Source organism: Somniosus microcephalus, unplaced genomic scaffold, assembly GCF_052327205.1.
Source record: "Somniosus microcephalus isolate GS21.2 unplaced genomic scaffold, FLI_Smic_1.0 unresolved_chr1, whole genome shotgun sequence".
In the NCBI taxonomy this organism is placed as follows: Eukaryota; Metazoa; Chordata; class Chondrichthyes; order Squaliformes; family Somniosidae; genus Somniosus; species Somniosus microcephalus.
In genome coordinates this window covers 41,575,888-41,591,247 of record NW_028225179.1, presented here as the reverse complement: position 1 = coordinate 41,591,247, position 15,360 = coordinate 41,575,888, and the positions used below count along the sequence as shown (strand labels likewise).

At 44.1% G+C, this 15,360-nt stretch overlaps 6 non-coding genes across 6 annotated transcripts; 2 read left to right on the top strand and 4 right to left on the bottom strand.

Annotated features, from left to right (window-relative positions):
• Positions 1 to 376: 376 nt before the first annotated feature.
• trnas-uga (transfer RNA serine (anticodon UGA)) lies at positions 377 to 459 on the bottom strand. The gene has a single exon. It is a non-coding gene; the product is annotated as a tRNA-Ser (tRNA).
• A 1,112-nt stretch (positions 460 to 1,571) lies between these two features.
• Positions 1,572 to 1,645, top strand: trnat-agu (transfer RNA threonine (anticodon AGU)). The gene has a single exon. It is a non-coding gene; the product is annotated as a tRNA-Thr (tRNA).
• A 1,208-nt stretch (positions 1,646 to 2,853) lies between these two features.
• trnas-uga (transfer RNA serine (anticodon UGA)) lies at positions 2,854 to 2,935 on the bottom strand. Its single transcript has one exon. It is a non-coding gene; the product is annotated as a tRNA-Ser (tRNA).
• A 2,393-nt stretch (positions 2,936 to 5,328) lies between these two features.
• trnas-uga (transfer RNA serine (anticodon UGA)) lies at positions 5,329 to 5,410 on the bottom strand. Its single transcript has one exon. It is a non-coding gene; the product is annotated as a tRNA-Ser (tRNA).
• A 1,934-nt stretch (positions 5,411 to 7,344) lies between these two features.
• Positions 7,345 to 7,418, top strand: trnat-agu (transfer RNA threonine (anticodon AGU)). The gene has a single exon. It is a non-coding gene; the product is annotated as a tRNA-Thr (tRNA).
• A 1,207-nt stretch (positions 7,419 to 8,625) lies between these two features.
• trnas-uga (transfer RNA serine (anticodon UGA)) lies at positions 8,626 to 8,708 on the bottom strand. The gene has a single exon. It is a non-coding gene; the product is annotated as a tRNA-Ser (tRNA).
• Between the last annotated feature and the right edge of the window lie 6,652 nt (positions 8,709 to 15,360).

Here is a 15,360-nt window from a genome sequence, read left to right as displayed (position 1 = left end):
TGTCTCCTGGAATGTGTTCTGCTTTTCACTTTAGAATGGCTGCTCTTGTAACATTGCTGCTGACAGATACATGCCTTCCAGTGACTTTCCATTCTCTCTCTCCCATGGTTACACAGACTGATGCTACCGGACAGCAGCGAGTGTATGGGAAGGTACCTCAGAGACTGTCGAGGCCTCCTTATCTGGTGCTTCCAGACAATCTGCAGATAACTTTTGGAATTCGGTCAGCAAACCTTCTTGAAGTAAGTGATCCAGTTGTCTCGGCAATCCTTTAGTTTCCTTAAAACCGGCATTGAAAATTCCAAAATCCTCCCAGAGGGAGCAGATTGAAGAAAATAATTTATTTGAAGTAATTAATTATCATAATGAGAAAACCCGCTGCGAGCAGGGCTCGAACCTGCGTGGGGAAACACCCATTGGATTTCAAATCCAACGCCTTAACCACTCGGCCATCGCAGCCGCGAAAATATCGGCTCCAAGATACTAAATTCTCAAATCGCTGACCCTGTTTATTGTTGGCGATGACGGTTTCGTGATATTTAATTTGCTGCAAATTCAGCAAGTCCAGAAGAATCGCAGCGATCATTACAATAAAAGAAAACTTCCGATATTTAACGGTATGTAAGATGTTGAGAACAGTATGGAATATTCTGCAGGGTAATGAAAATAAACAGCAGAAACATTGTGTTCTGCTCCCACATGACTCAGATCAGTCACAGCCTCTGCTCCCTGCCCGCCGCCTGCAGAAAACTTGTCTCCAGATTACAAACTGATTCTAGGTCGGAGATAAATATTCAGGGTAGAGCCTAAACACAGCGGGTGGGAGCAAATAATAAAGCAGTTATTTTAGACCAGAGACAGCGATAAATGTCCTATATTGCTCACATGCATCAATTTGTGAATCTGACATTAAATGGGTTGAAATGCAGTGGGGGGATTTAAAGTAGATTCGGGGTCAATAGTTTCCAAGTTGATCTTTCCTGTGTCTCTCTTGCCTCCCTGCCCCCTTCCTCCCACAGGCTGCCGGTTTATAAACCTTGTTTTAAATCTGCTGCTTGCTGGGCCAGTGCATTCCACAGTCTCACAACCCTTTCTATAAATACCCTTTCAGTGCTTGACTTCTCTGTTTATTAGTTATGAATCACCTTGAGGTGCAATGCTGGCGTTTGTGACGTCAGATTAAAAGGCAGGCTATTGGAAACACGTTGGAGTCACAGTTTCTTTTGCCCAGAATTGAAACTGAAACTTTTAAGATGGAATATTGTATTTGCTGCATCACAGTAAACAATATCGTGTTATAACTGTTGGCTTATTTGTTCCCCAGTGTCAGAGGAAGAGTTGTCTGATCCCCCCATTTATTTCGTATAAGACACAAACATAGGGTAATCATTCAGAATAACCTCACAGATTGATACTGAGATAAATTAAGCGGGAGATACAGAGAGCAATGGGACATATGGCGGAATAGACAAGAGAGCTGGAGAAATAAGAAACGGCCTGAGAGTCCAGAAGACTGCGACCGGAAGCTGATAGACATCAGTGAGTGGGGGCGAGCAATTGCGCCAGCATTGGGTCCCGTGGCTTAGCTGGTCAAAGCGTCTGTCTAGTAAACAGGAGATCCTGGGTTCGATTCCCAGCGGGGCCTATTTTTATAGAATCTCCAGGGGTGAGTTTCTTCTCGTGTGAAAAGGCTACAATTCTTTTAAAAGTAACTGTGCCTGCACCAGTTCCCATTCTGGATGAAGGCTCCAGTGGCTGCGAGGCCTGCGTTGAATTTCACCGCTTCTGTATTTCTGGCGGTGCTGATTTTGGAATCTTCACCAAAACTCCATGTTTCCTAAGGAGAGCCATGCGATACTTTGCAGAGCTCCAGTTGTTGATGTGTGGTGCCGTGCTCGTATCGTGATTAATAATCTGCATTCTGGCCGCAGCAACTTCGGCTCCAAACCGAACCATAACGCAGACTTTTCTTCTTTCCACAATCAATAGCTCTCCTTTACTTTCCCGCTTCAATTTCATTATAATTTTTCTGCGGTATTTCCTTAATCTAACATTCACTTTCAGCCACTTAAACTGCTAAGTGTGCTCTGCTACCACCACTCTTCCTGGGCCACATGTCCCATACGCCCCAATCTGAGTTGGTGCTTTGAAACCAGTCGATACATTTCGACCTGCGGGACCTCCCGACAGTCAAGCTCTGCGAAATCAGAGCCGGCCTTCGGAACCAATGCAGCCCGATTCAGAAAATTCCTTGGGAAATGAAGCTTCAAACTTTTCAAACAAATCGTTTTATTGACATAATAATACAAGTTTAAACAGAGAGAGACTTGTACAACCTCAGTGGTGCAACTCAAAACTCAGAATGTTCAATTCTTCTGCTTCGGGAGAGGGAGAGATGAATTATGAGTTGGTGTCCTCCTTGTTTTTTTTTCTGGTCAGTCTTCCAGATCTCCACTCCGTTTGTCTGTCTCCTGGCCTGTCTCCTGGAATGTGTTCTGCTTTTCACTTTAGAATGGCTGCTCTTGTAACATTGCTGCTGACAGAAACATGCCTTGCAGTGACTTTCCATTCTCTCTCTCCCATGGTTACACAGACTGATGCTACCGGACAGCAGCGAGTGTATGGGAAGGTACCTCAGAGACTGTCGAGGCCTTCTTATCTGGAGCTTCCAGACAATCTGCAGATAACTTTTGGAATTCGGTCAGCAAACCTTCTTGAAGTAAGTGATCCAGTTGTCTCGGCAATCCTTTAATTTCCTTAAAACCGGCATTGAAAATTCCAAAATCCTCCAAGAGGGAGCAGATTGAAGAAAATAATTTATTTGAAGTAATTAATTATCATAATGAGAAAACCCGCTGCGAGCAGGGCTCGAACCTGCGCGGGGATACCCCATTGGATTTCAAATCCAACGCCTTAACCACTCGGCCATCGCAGCCGCGAAAATATCGGCTCCAAGATACTAAATTCTCAAATCGCTGACCCTGTTTATTGTTGGCGATGACGGTTTCGTGATATTTAATTTGCTGCAAATTCAGCAAGTCCAGAAGAATCGCAGCGATCATTACAATAAAAGAAAACTTCCGATATTTAACGGTATGTAAGATGTTGAGAACAGTATGGAATATTCTGCAGGGTAATGAAAATAAACAGCAGAAACATTGTGTTCTGCTCCCACATGACTCAGATCAGTCACAGCCTCTGCTCCCTGCCCGCCGCCTGCAGAAACCTTGTCTCCAGATTACAAACTGATTCTAGGTCGGAGATAAATATTCAGGGTAGAGCCTAAACACAGCGGGTGGGAGCAAATAATAAAGCAGTTATTTTAGACCAGAGACAGCGATAAATGTCCTATATTGCTCACATGCATCAATTTGTGAATCTGACATTAAATGGGTTGAAATGCAGTGGGGGGATTTAAAGTAGATTCGGGGTCAATAGTTTCCAAGTTGATCTTTCCTGTGTCTCTCTTGCCTCTCTGCCCCCTTCCTCCCACAGGCTGCCGGTTTATAAACCTTGTTTTAAATCTGCTGCTTGCTGGGCCAGTGCATTCCACAGTCTCACAACCCTTTCTATAAATACCCTTTCAGTGCTTGACTTCTCTGTTTATTAGTTATGAATCACCTTGAGGTGCAATGGTGGCGTTTGTGACGTCAGATTAAAAGGCAGGCTATTGGAAACACGTTGGAGTCACAGTTTCTTTTGCCCAGAATTGAAACTGAAACTTTTAAGATGGAATATTGTATTTGCTGCATCACAGTAAACAATATCGTGTTATAACTGTTGGCTTATTTGTTCCCCAGTGTCAGAGGAAGAGTTGTCTGATCCCCCCATTTATTTCGTATAAGACACAAACATAGGGTAATCATTCAGAATCACCTCACAGATTGACACTGAGATAAATTAAGCGGGAGATACAGAGAGCAATGGGACATATGGCGGAATAGACAAGAGAGCTGGAGAAATAAGAAACGGCCTCAGAGTCCAGAAGACTGCGACCGGAAGCTGATAGACATCAGTGAGTGGGGGCGAGCAATTACGCCAGCATTGGGTCCCGTGGCCTTAGCTGGTCATAAGCGTCTGTCTAGTAAACAGGAGATCCTGGGTTCGATTCCCAGCGGGGCCTATTTTTATAGAATCTCCAGGGGTGAGTTTCTTCTCGTGTGAAAAGGCTACAATTCTTTTAAAAGTAACTGTGCCTGCACCAGTTCCCATTCTGGATGAAGGCTCCAGTGGCTGCGAGGCCTGCGTTGAATTTCACCGCTTCTGTATTTCTGGCGGTGCTGATTTTGGAATCTTCACCAAAAATCCATGTTTCCTAAGGAGAGCCATGCGATACTTTGCAGAGCTCCAGTTGTTGATGTGTGGTGCCGTGCTCGTATCGTGATTAATAATCTGCATTCTGGCCGCAGCAACTTCGGCTCCAAACCGAACCATAACGCAGACTTTTCTTCCTTCCACAATCAATAGCTCTCCTTTACTTTCCCCCTTCAATTTCATTATAATTTTCCTGCGGTATTTCCTTAATCTAACATTCACTTTCAGCCACTTAAACGGCTAAGTGTGCTCTGCTACCACCACTCTTCCTGGGCCACATGTCCCATACGCCCCAATCTGAGTTGGTGCTTTGAAACCAGTCGATACATTTCGACCTGCGGGACCTCCCGACAGTCAAGCTCTGCGAAAGCAGAGCCGGCCTTCGGAACCAATGCAGCCCGATTCAGAAAATTCCTTGGGAAATGAAGCTTCAAACTTTTCAAACAAATCGTTTTATTGACATAATAATACAAATTCTACAGAGAGAGACTTGTACAACCTCAGTGGTGCAACTCAAAACTCAGAATGTTCAATTCTTCTGCTTCGGGAGAGGGAGAGATGAATTATGAGTTGGTGTCCTCCTTGTTTTTTTCTGGTCAGTCTTCCAGATCTCCACTCCGTTTGTCTGTCTCCTGGCCTGTCTCCTGGAATGTGTTCTGCTTTTCACTTTAGAATGGCTGCTCTTGTAACATTGCTGCTGACAGAAACATGCCTTGCAGTGACTTTCCATTCTCTCTCTCCCATGGTTACACAGACTGATGCTACCGGACAGCAGCGAGTGTATGGGAAGGTACCTCAGAGACTGTCGAGGCCTCCTTATCTGGAGCTTCCAGACAATCTGCAGATAACTTTTGGAATTCGGTCAGCAAACCTTCTTGAAGTAAGTGATCCAGTTGTCTCGGCAATCCTTTAGTTTCCTTAAAACCGGCATTGAAAATTCCAAAATCCTCCAAGAGGGAGCAGATTGAAGAAAATAAATTATTTGAAGTAGTTAATTATCTTAATGAGAGAGCCCGCTGCGAGCAGGGCTCGAACCTGCGCGGGGAAACCCCATTGAATTTCAAGTCCAACGCCTTAACCACTCGGCCATCGCAGCCGCAAAAATGTCGGCTCCAAGATACTAAATTCTCAAATCGCTGACCCTGTTTATTGTTGGCGATGACGGTTTCGTGATATTTAATTTGCTGCAAATTCAGCAAGTCCAGAAGAATCGCAGCGATCATTACAATAAAAGAAAACTTCCGATATTTAACGGTATGTAAGATGTTGGGAACAGTATGGAATATTCTGCAGGGTAATGAATATAAACAGCAGAAACATTGTGTTCTGCTCCCACATGACACAGATCAGCCACAGCCTCTGCTCCCTGCCCGCCGGCTGCAGAAACCTTGTCTCCAGATTACAAACTGATTCTAGGTCGGAGATGAATATTCAGGGTAGAGCCTAAACGCAGCGGGTGGGATCAAATAATAAAGCAGTTATTTTAGACCAGAGACAGCGATAAATGTCCTATATTGCTCACATGCATCAATTTGTGAATACAGTGGGGGGATTTAAAGTAGATTCGGGGTCAATAGTTTCCAAGTTGATCTTTCCTGTGTCTCTCTTGCCTCTCTGCCCCCTTCCTCCCACAGGCTGCCGGTTTTAAAACCTTGTTTTAAATCTGCTGCTTGCTGGACCAGTGCATTCCACAGTCTCACAACCCTTTCTACAAATACCCTTTCAGTGTTTGACTTCTCTGCTTATTAGTTATGAATCACCTTGAGGTGCAATGGTGGCGATTGTGACGTCAGATTAAAAGGCAGGCTATTGGAAACACGTTGGAGTCACAGTTTCTTTTGCACAGAATTGAAACTGAAACTTTTAAGCTGGAATATTGTATTTGCTGCATCACAGTAAACAATATCGTGGTATAACTGTTGGCTTATTTGTTCCCCAGTGTCAGAGGAAGAGTTGTCTGATCCCCCCATTTATTTCATACTAGCTGGGGAGCCCGGCATTGCCGGGGCTGTTTTGGGGCAGGCGGTTTAAATCGAGTGCCAGGCTTTGGGGCCCTGTCTGTGTCCCTTTGTGAATCTGGTGCTGGGCAACATTTTAAATCGAGTGGCAGGCTTTAGGGCCCTGTGTGTGTCCCTGTCTGTCTACCTTTTAAAAGCTTGCAAAATGAAAGTGAAACTACTTCTGGCTTTGGGGCCCTGTCTGTGTCCCTTTGTGAATCTGGTGCTGGGCAACATTTTAAATCGAGTGGCAGGCTTAGGGCCCTGTCTGTGTCCCTGTATGTCTACCTTTTAAAAGGTTGAAAAATGAAAGTGAAAGTACTTATAAAACGTTTTTGGTAAATCTTATGTTATTTTTAAAAGAGATACTAACTTTGAAAGTCGTTATAGCTGGAAGCTGAAGTCATTTGAGCAGGAAGCTTAGTGAAAGAATGGCTGCCACATCCCCGAGATGAAAACGAATAGTCCCGTCCACACACACACCGGCCAACCATCAGGGGACCGTACTGTAGGATTGGTCAATCGTGATGGAACAGGATTGGTGGAACCTTGATGTCAGTCAATCAATGCTAGCAGATAATGAGTTTAATTTTGAAGGTTTTTTGCTGAAGGTTTTTTGCATAAGGCGCGAACACTTTTCGTCCGACTGAAAAGTAAATACGCTTAAAACCATCTCTGAAGCGTAAGCTTTCTTTGCAGGTAACGCGCGCGTAGGTATGCCCTGTCACTTGCGAGCGCATAGCCCGACAGACGCACAGGCGATGACAGAATGACAGACAGAATGACAGACAGAATGACAGGCAGAAGTACCGATTTATATATATAGATAAGACACAAACATAGGGTAATCATTCAGAATCACCTCACAGATTGACACTGAGATAAATTAAGCGGGAGATACAGAGAGCAATGGGACATATGGCGGAATGGACAAGAGAGCTGGAGAAATAAGAAACGGCCTGAGAGTCCAGAAGACAGTGACCGCAAGCTGATAGACATCAGTGAGTGCGGGCGAGAAATTGTGCCAGCATTCGGTCCCGTGGCTTAGCTGGTCAAAGCGTCTGTCTAGTAAACAGGTGATCCTGGGTTCGATTCACAGCGGGGCCTATTTTTATAGAATCTCCAGGGGTGAGTTTCTTCTCGTGTGAAAAGGCTACAATTCTTTTAAAAGTAACTGTGCCTGCACCAGTTCCCATTCTGGATGAAGGCTCCAGTGGCTGCGAGGCCTGCGTTGAATTTCACCGCTTCTGTATTTCTGGCGGTGCTGATTTTGGAATCTTCACCAAAAATCCATGTTTCCTAAGGAGAGCCATGCGATACTTTGCAGAGCTCCAGTTGTTGATGTGTGGTGCCGTGCTCGTATCGTGATTAATAATCTGCATTCTGGCCGCAGCAACTTCGGCTCCAAACCGAACCATAACGCAGACTTTTCTTCCTTCCACAATCAATAGCTCTCCTTTACTTTCCCCCTTCAATTTCATTATAATTTTCCTGCGGTATTTCCTTAATCTAACATTCACTTTCAGCCACTTAAACTGCTAAGTGTGCTCTGCTACCACCACTCTTCCTGGGCCACATGTCCCATACGCCCCAATCTGAGTTGGTGCTTTGAAACCAGTCGATACATTTCGACCTGCGGGACCTCCCGACAGTCAAGCTCTGCGAAAGCAGAGCCGGCCTTCGGAACCAATGCAGCCTGATTCAGAAAATTCCTTGGGAAATGAAGCTTCAAACTTTTCAAACAAATCGTTTTATTGACATAATAATACAAGTTTATACAGAGAGAGACTTGTACAACCTCAGTGGTGCAACTCAAAACTCAGAATGTTCAATTCTTCTGCTTCGGGAGAGGGAGAGATGAATTATGAGTTGGTGTCCTCCTTGTTTTTTTTCTGGTCAATCTTCCAGATCTCCACTCCGTTTGTCTGTCTCCTGGCCTGTCTCCTGGAATGTGTTCTGCTTTTCACTTTAGAATGGCTGCTCTTGTAACATTGCTGCTGACAGAATCATGCCTTGCAGTGACTTTCCATTCTCTCTCTCCCATGGTTACACAGACTGATGCTACCGGACAGCAGCGAGTGTATGGGAAGGTACCTCAGAGACTGTCGAGGCCTCCTTATCTGGAGCTTCCAGACAATCTGCAGATAACTTTTGGAATTCGGTCAGCAAACCTTCTTGAAGTAAGTGATCCAGTTGTCTCGGCAATCCTTTAGTTTCCTTAAAACCGGCATTGAAAATTCCAAAATCCTCCAAGAGGGAGCAGATTGAAGAAAATAATTTATTTGAAGTAATTAATTATCATAATGAGAAAACCCGCTGCGAGCAGGGCTCGAATCTGCGCGGGGAAACACCCATTGGATTTCAAATCCAACGCCTTAACCACTCGGCCATCGCAACCGCGAAAATATCGGCTCCAAGATACTAAATTCTCAAATCGCTGACCCTGTTTATTGTTGGCGATGACGGTTTCGTGATATTTAATTTGCTGCAAATTCAGCAAGTCCAGAAGAATCGCAGCGATCATTACAATAAAAGAAAACTTCCGATATTTAACGGTATGTAAGATGTTGAGAACAGTATGGAATATTCTGCAGGGTAATGAAAATAAACAGCAGAAACATTGTGTTCTGCTCCCACATGACTCAGGTCAGTCACAGCCTGTGCTCCCTGCCCGCCGCCTGCAGAAACCTTGTCTCCAGATTACAAACTGATTCTAGGTCGGAGATAAATATTCAGGGTAGAGCCTAAACACAGCGGGTGGGAGCAAATAATAAAGCAGTTATTTTAGACCAGAGACAGCGATAAATGTCCTATATTGCTCACATGCATCAATTTGTGAATCTGACATTAAATGGGTTGAAATGCAGTGGGGGGATTTAAAGTAGATTCGGGGTCAATAGTTTCCAAGTTGATCTTTCCTGTGTCTCTCTTGCCTCTCTGCCCCCTTCCTCCCACAGGCTGCCGGTTTATAAACCTTGTTTTAAATCTGCTGCTTGCTGGGCCAGTGCATTCCACAGTCTCACAACCCTTTCTATAAATACCCTTTCAGTGCTTGACTTCTCTGTTTATTAGTTATGAATCACCTTGAGGTGCAATGGTGGCGTTTGTGACGTCAGATTAAAAGGCAGGCTATTGGAAACACGTTGGAGTCACAGTTTCTTTTGCCCAGAATTGAAACTGAAACTTTTAAGATGGAATATTGTATTTGCTGCATCACAGTAAACAATATCGTGTTATAACTGTTGGCTTAGTTGTTCCCCACTGTCAGAGGAAGATTTGTCTGATCCTCCCATTTATTTCATATAAGACACAAACATAGGGTAATCATTCAGAATCACCTCACAGATTGACACTGAGATAAATTAAGCGGGAGGTTCAGAGAGCAATGGGACATATGGCGGAATGGACAAGAGAGCTGGAGAAATAAGAAACGGCCTGAGAGTCCAGAAGACAGTGACCGGAAGCTGATAGACATCAGTGAGTGGGGGCGAGGAGTTGCGCTCGCGTTCGGTCCCGTGGCTTAGCTGGTCAAAACTTCTGTCTAGTAAACAGGAATTCCTGGGTTCAATTTCCAGCGCGGCCTATTTTTAAAGAATCTCCAGGGGTGAGCTTCTTCTCGTGTGAAAAGGCTACAATTCTTTTAAATGTAACTGTGCCTGAAGGCTCCAGTCGCTGCGAGGCCTGCGTCGAATTTCACCGCTTCTGTATTTCTGGCGGTGCTGATTTTGGACTCTTCACCAAAAATCCATGTTTCCTAAGCAGTGGCATGCGATACTTTGCAGATCTCCAGTTGTTGATGTGTGGTGCCGTGCTCGTATAGTGATTAATACTCTGCGTTCTGGCCGCAGCAACTTCGGCTCCAAACCGAAACATAACGCAGACTTTTCTTGCTTCCACAATCCTCCTTTACAGATTGAAGAAAATAAATTATTTGAAGTATTAATGACAATAATGAAAAAACCCGCTGCGAGCAGGGCTCGAACCTGCGCGGGGGAAATTCCACTGGATTTCAAGTCACACGCCTTATCCACTCGGCCATCGCAGCCTCAAACATGACGGCTGCACGAAATTAAATTCTCAAATCGCTGACCCTGTTTATTGTTGGGGATGACGGTTTCGTGATATTAAATTTGCTGCAAATTCTGCACGTCAAGAAGAGTCGCAGCGATCGTTACAATGAAAGAAAACTTCCGATATTTAACGGTATGTAAGATGTTGAGAACAGTATGGAATATCCTGCAGGGTAATGAAAATAAACAGCAGAAACATTGTGTTGTGCTCCCACATGACACAGATCAGCCTCAGCCTCTGCTCCCTGACCGCCTGCTGCAGAAACCTTGTCTCCAGATTACAAACTGATTCTAGGGCGGAGATAAATATTCAGGGTAGAGCCTAATCACAGCGGGTGGGATCAAATAATAAAGCAGTTATTTAGACCAGAGACAGCGATAAATGTCCTATGTTGCTCACATGCATCAATGTGTGAATCTGACATTAAATGGGTTTAAATACATTGGGGGATTTAAAGTAGATTCGGGGCCAATAGTTTCCAAGTTGATCTTTCCTGTGTCTCTCTTGCCTCTCTGCCCCCTTCCTCCCACAGGCTGCCGGTTATTAAACCTTGTTTTAAATCTGCTGCTTGCTGGGCCAGTGCATTCCACAGTCTCACAACGCTTTCTACAAATACCCTTTCAGTGCTTGACTTCTCTGTTTATTAGTTATGAATCACCTTGAGTGAAATGGTGGCGCCTGTGACGTCAAATTAAAAAGCTGCGACGTTGGGATCACAATTTTTTTGCTCAGAATTGAACCTATATAATGCAAAATGGAACAATGTAATTGGTGCATCACAATAAACAATATCTTGTTATAAATGTTGGCTCATTAGTTCCCCAGTGTCAGAGGAAGAATTGTCTGACCACTCATTTATTTCATGTAAGACACAAACACAGCTATTCATTTAGAATCAACCCGCAGATTGAAACTGAGATAAACACAGTGAGATACAGACAACATCGGAATACCTGGCGGAATAGACAGGAGAGATTAATCAATACAAAACAGCCTCAGGCTCCAAGAGGCAGTGACAGGTAGCTGATAGATATCAGTGAGAGGAGGTGGATTAGTTGAGGTTTGATTTGGTTCCGTGGCTTAGCTGGGTACCTAGTAAATTCTGGGTTTGACTCCCATGAGGCTTTTTTGTCCTAATGAATCTCCAGGGGGTCGTTTCTTCTCTTGTGATAGGGCTACAATCCTTTTAAATGTAACTGCGGTTGCACTAGTTCCCATTCTGGATTACGGCTCCAGTCGCTGTGGAACGTGGGTCGAATTTCACCGCTGTCAAAATTTCTGTCAGTACTGATTTTGGCATCTTCACCAAAAATCTATCTTTTCTAAGCAGCACCATTCGTAAATTGGCTGTGATTGGGGCAGCGCTGAAGCAGTTGATGTGTGACGCCAGGATCGTATAATGGTCTAGTACTCCGCAATGTGGTCATAGCAAACTCGGTTCATAATCCAAATCAGGGTGTAGCTCGCTTTTTATATACTGTTCTCTGTGGCGCCTGCTGATAGAACGCAGCGAAAAATCAATCTTCACTACATCAAACTGCATTTTTTTATTGATGGTGAGAACCTATTTACTCCTTCAAACCCCGCGCTCTCACACGACTGAGCTTGATGCTCCATAATTCAAACCCGCCTCTTCTCCCAGCTTTTTCTTCCGTCCACAATCTATAGACCTTCTTTAGTTTCCTCCTTCCGTTTCTTTGTCACTTTCCTGCGGCATTACCTTAATCTAACATTCACTTTCACCTATTTACACTGTTAAGTTGCTCTGCTACCACCGCTGTCCCTGGCGGCACAGGTCCCATTCGCAGCAATCTGAATTGATGCTTTGAAACCAGTCGATACATTTAGACCTGCGGGACCGCTCGACAGACAAGTATTTCGAAAGCAGGGCTGGCCTTTGGAAGCAAAATAACCTGATTGCACGAGACATTTTCTTGGCCTGATGGATAAGGCGTCTGACGTTGTTGCTAATCGTAATCAGGATTGCTGCCAGTCATGGATCATTCTATGTCTGTTTAAATCGGGTTTGCTCAGATTCTTGCTTTGATGTTGCGAGAAATCCCGGGTTCAAATCCCGGACGAGCCCCGCTAAATTTTAGTCAAAACTCAGCTTCTTACAGCCAATCGACATTGCAGAAAACAAAATTACTTTCCATTAAAAACATGAGATTTCTTGTCATTTTGCCCATATCTTTCGAAATCATAGAGCTTCACAGAAGCAACTGAAAACCAACCAACTGAGAAAAGTTAAAGTCTGCTCGGTGTATCATTGGACGTCATGGACCCGTGTTCGATTCCGGCCAATGCAGAAACTTTACATTTTGCTTTCTGCACCCATGAGCTCGCCTGAATTGGGATAAACTTACATTCAGCGTCAATCTTCTTGAAACACCCTCTTCCCTGAATATTAGTCAGTCCTGCTTTCTCTAGCGCTGAAAGGATGTGAGAAGCTGGCTGGTGAATTGGTCCTATGGGTGCTGAATTCAAACCGTACAGGGTTCTGTACTGGCCGGGAATCAAACCGGCATGACCAGCCTTCCTGGTCTGACTAAAAGGGGTGCACACCTCATCTTTCGATCAGGGACATTACTGCCTTCCTGAAGATCGGAATGCATTTTGAATGCAGAAGATGATTCTACATTTTCAGCATTGTCGATCTAGGTGCACGGGCAGGACAAGCAGTAAAGGGGACGTCCCTGTGGCGTATTTCTGTTTGGATGCAAAAAGCAGGAAATGGAATGGCTGAGTTGATGTAGACGGGAGACGAGAGGTTAAGACGATGGAATGCTAATCCATTGTGCTTATTTATTGTGTTGAATGTTTGATGCTGATAAACCTTCCCAGCATTTGACTGAATCTTACATAAAATTAGCTTTCAATTCTAATCTCGTCCAAACCACTGGTCTTGGCCCCTTCATTGTTCATATCTTGTTTAAATTAACAGGGACCATTGGAATTCTTCACCTTCTCGAATGAAGGTAAGACAGAGATCGTGAATCAGAGAGAGCACTTTTTCCTTCTTCCGTCAGTTCGTTCGACTGGAGTGAAATAACGGAGATAAAAAAAGATGACATCCAAACAGAAACAATGTGCACGTAAGTCCTCTTCACTGCAAGTCCTGCCCATTACACCCGGATCCACAACGTTGAAAAAGTACAGCCAGCTTCTGTGCACAAAATAAATTTAGATATTTCCGTTACATGATGTCAGTGATTGTTAGAAATGGTCAGATGTAAAACAGGTCCGATCCAGGTTGGAACCCAATGTGCAAACCGACCGTGGAAGACTGGAAACTACAAATTTCTGATAACATTATAATACACATCAAAGTTAAACACCTTATCCATTATGTGATGCGATTATTATTATCTGATTTCTTATTGATCTTGAAATTCCCCTGAATTAACTGACTGGCAGAATCGCTTTAACTCGACGGGATCAGTTTGGTTCATCCTTGGACTGAGTGGCGAGTGGTGCAATCAAATTCTGCAACTGAATCATTAATGTTCTTGAAGGATGGGAAACTGCCCCTACACTTCCTGTCACACAATCGGCCCCAGTCACATTCCACATTAATGATGCTTAATCCCCTCTGAGATGGACTGAAGAAATATTTCAAGAAGGAAGCTCATCGTCTGCTCAGCAGAAAAGTCAATCTGCTGGACGTCCAGCTCTGCCAGACTGCATGTTCTTTCAGACAGCTTTCCAACTGGACACAGGCATCCAACTGCCGTGCGGACATTGCTGACTAGTTCAAGTCAACAATATTAGACTCTCTTTACAAAACTAGTTTTGAATCTACGACTTATGTTATCAAATAAGATATTGCAGAATTAATAGCTCAGCATTGTCGTCTGTCTCAGCATCCTGATATAATACACTCTAGAATAGTCGACTGTACTGAAAATGTTGCGTTATTTCACTGTGGCAGCGAAGAAGCATTTGAGTAGAGACATTGGCCACGAAGTTTCACCATTTCTTGTCCTATATGCCTGGCTGGAGAGATGGTGCAGGAGGGAGGGGGATTAGATTCCTGAGGCATTGGGACCATTTCTGGAGAAGGTGGGATCTGTACAAGCTGAACGGGTTACACCTCGAGAGCCAGAACCAATATTCACGTGGGGTGGTTTGCTAGTGCTGTTGGGGAGTGTTTAATCTAGCTTGGCAGGGGGATGGGCACCAGAATATAGGAGTACGAAAGAGGAATAAGGTGCATAAAAATTGAGTGTGTTGGATAGTCCTAGAGATGAAAGTAGTACGAGAGGAGGAAGAAGTACAATTTTAGATAGGAGCAGACTAAGCAAGACTACGAAAAAGTTAAAAATTGGTTTAGAATGCATGTACATAAAAGCACAAAGTGTGGTGAATAAGGTTGGTGAATACAAGCACAATTAGCCATGTGGCAATATGATGTTGCGGCAACAACCGAAACGTGGCTTAAAAACGGTAAGGACTTGGCATTTAATATTCAAGGAGACAAGGTGTTCAGAAATAATATGGAAGGAAAAATGGGAGATGGGGTGACAGTGCTGATTAAGGAAGACATTGTAGTGTTGGAAAGGGAAGATGTTCTTGAGGGACCAGGGACAGAATCCATTTGGTTAGAGTTGAAAAGCAAAATAGTTGTGATCACGGTATTGGTGGTATTCTACAGGCCCCCAAATAGTGAGAGGGAGGCAGAGGAGCAAATCTGCAGGGAAGTCGCAGAGATATGCAAGAGCTATAGAGTGGTGATATTGGGGGACTTTAATTACCCAAATATCGATTGGAATAATGCCAGAGGAAAGGGAAAGGAGGAGGAGGAAGTTCTGAAATGCGTTCAGGAGAATTTCCTTGACCAATATGTTCTTGGCCCAAGTAGGAAGGAGGCTTTGTTGGATCTGATGCTGGAGAATGAGGTATGCCAGGTCGACCAAGTGTCTGTGGGAGAACAATTGTGTAGGAATGATCATTGTATCATAAGATTAAGATTAGCAAT